This window comes from Frankliniella occidentalis, unplaced genomic scaffold (genome assembly GCF_000697945.3).
Source record: "Frankliniella occidentalis isolate FOCC.00 unplaced genomic scaffold, Focc_3.1 Scaffold528, whole genome shotgun sequence".
NCBI lineage: Eukaryota > Metazoa > Arthropoda > Insecta > Thysanoptera > Thripidae > Frankliniella > Frankliniella occidentalis.
The window spans coordinates 18,927-21,426 of record NW_026267645.1 but is presented as its reverse complement, the minus strand read 5'-3'; the positions used below and the strand labels follow the sequence as shown (position 1 = coordinate 21,426).

General features: G+C 52.0%; 2 non-coding genes across 2 annotated transcripts; one reads left to right on the top strand and one right to left on the bottom strand.

The window, feature by feature from the left end:
- Positions 1–135: 135 nt before the first annotated feature.
- LOC113216597 (U5 spliceosomal RNA) lies at positions 136–256 on the bottom strand. The gene has a single exon (XR_003304018.1). It is a non-coding gene; the product is annotated as a U5 spliceosomal RNA (small nuclear RNA).
- A 128-nt stretch (positions 257–384) lies between these two features.
- Positions 385–456, top strand: Trnaq-uug (transfer RNA glutamine (anticodon UUG)). The gene has a single exon. It is a non-coding gene; the product is annotated as a tRNA-Gln (tRNA).
- Positions 457–2,500: the final 2,044 nt, after the last annotated feature.

Sequence of the window (2,500 nt, the reverse complement as noted above, 5' to 3'; positions counted from 1 at the left end):
ATTGCAGGGAATGCGGTAGAGTATTTCCAATGATTGCGCCCCAGCGTCGCGCCGGGTGAGGGGGTGTGGACGACAGTGTGTGCAGGCGCACAGTCGCCAGGTGCGTGAGGCGGGTGCATGGAACATAATGGGCCCCACTCGCAAGGAGCAGGGCGAGGGAAGAAAAATTTGATGATATGCTCGTTGTGAGCCACCCCCACGGAAATCTTTAGTAAAAGGCGAAAGATTTGTTCGTTTTGAAGGTGGCTCCGAGGCTGCTGACTGGAGCCATGCGGGGTCGGCATGTCCCAGGCGGGGTCCGTTGTCAGCCGCGCGAGCGCGCTTGCTGACCGCTGGATAGCGTCACGCGGGTCGCGCCCGAGTGCACGCTCAGCTAAAGCCGCGGGTCCCATGGTGTAATGGTGAGCACTCTGGACTTTGAATCTAGCGATCCGAGTTCGAGTCTCGGTGGGACCTGGCTCCCCGCATCCTCCCTCCCTCCCTCCCTCCCTCCCTCCCGCTCGCCTAAGGCGAGGTGTCGTTCGCACAGTTGCTATTGGGCCTTATCAAGAAGAATGTGGTTGATGCCCAGGACCTGCAACTACTCAGAACACAGGCTGACGTCATTCACGAACTAATGTTGACAATGTCGGCTGTGCTTGCATCATTGAGCACCACGCTGTTGTCTGACTTGAACCTGACCGGCATCGACATGGCTGCGATACTACTCAATTCTGCAGACATGAGTCAAAGCTTGTTGTTCATCGCAACAGATACCATATTTAGGCCACAGATTGAGGGGAGTAATCGAAGTAGATGCTCTGGCTTTTTCAAGCGCCTTCGAGTGGCTGTTTGGTATTGCTTGGAGTCTGACATCCCCAAATCAGCGTGGGAAGACAGAGTGTACAACAACTTGGGAGTGGCCCCAACACCGGCTAATGTTGTGCTTGCTTTAAGGTACAATTACCTAAACAGTGTGCCCAACCAGGGTAGCGTGTTGGCTATCGATGCTTTGCTGACCATCCGGCCTATCACTTGGGGCATTTGTGTCCGAGTGTCTGAATTGGACGTGAGTCAGGAGATGGTGAACTTCGCAGGGGAGGCACCTCTCGGATTCTATTCTCACATGGGTTGTGAGCATTGGTCTGCGGAGACCAGGTTGGAGCGACCTCCTGGACGATTTGCCCCTTATGGAATGCTAGTCTTGCAAACAGTGTTGAGGGCCAACCGTGACACATTGGCTGCTGTGGCGCCTATACAACTGACGGAGTCTTTTGCGACACCAAACCAACAGCGCCACGAGATATCCAGCATACAGCATCGGGTCATGCCTGTGCAGCCAGAGTTCATCGGATTAACCGGCTTCATCCACCCGACCACAGTGCGCACCTATCGCCACAGATTGAACCAAGCAGTGCGCCCTTGCATAACGGTGCAGCCCTTAGCCCGTCACATGGTGGATTACTACCGTGAGCCAATGAAGATATTGCGGGTGGGTGTGAGTCTGACATGCAGGCCAAATGAAGGTATAGCTGCCTGTGCCATAGGCATGAATGTCTTCTCTGGACCAATGCTGGGAAGTGGTTTCAGCGCTGTCACGACCAGCCAGCTGGGGGAGGTTACTACAGGTTGCCGTGGTGCGAAGGCATCTAAGAAACCTAACACTAACAGGCCGAGCCGTTCTAGGACCAGGTCGCCGGTCAAGAAGAGGGCCCCAACGCCCAAGCCTCAGCGTAGCAGATCTAGATCAAGAAGTGCCAGTCAAGCTCGGCAGTCCGGGGGATCCAGGTCTAGGAGCAGGAGCCGCTCAGCAGGAGGCACCGCTAAAACTAAGAGGAAGGGGTCCAACGGTCCTAAAAACAAGAGCCCGCAGAGAACCGCAAGTAGTTCTCCACGGAACAAGAAGCAGGCCACAAGCCCGAAGAGGAGTCCCGCCAAGGCCAAAAATGTGAATTTTAGAAAGAATTCGAGGTCAAGATCTAGAAGTGGCGGTAGGGCAAGTAATTCCCAATGAAAAGGAGGGTACGCGGAGTGAGGAAAAAGAGGATCAACCTGTGAGACGCACCATGTTCCTGGCTCCGCGCAACCCCGGTCGAGAGAGCAGGTGGGCTCGGCCTAAAACATGCTAATTAGCACGTCGTCTTTTGGTCCCACCCTTTCTGAAAATTATTAGTTTAACTATGTCTAATATGATTTGTGTATGATTGAATATTTGTATTGTTAGTTATGTCCAATTGATCTCATTCATGTAATCTTGTGATATCTATTCTTGTGACTGATATATTAATGTGAATTGTGTTGTGAATTCCAAATCTATGTACAAGTGTATTGTGTTCCTTGATTGAAATAAAGAGAAAATGATAAAAGCCCAAGCATAAGCTTCCGAAAAGATGGCTTTAAAAAAGACAAAAATGTCGCAAAAAAAAACTAGCTATATGTACGCCAGACCACGTCTCGCGTAACAGGCTTCGCGATATCTCACGAAACACTGTTACGCTGCGACGCGCCTGGCGCACATATA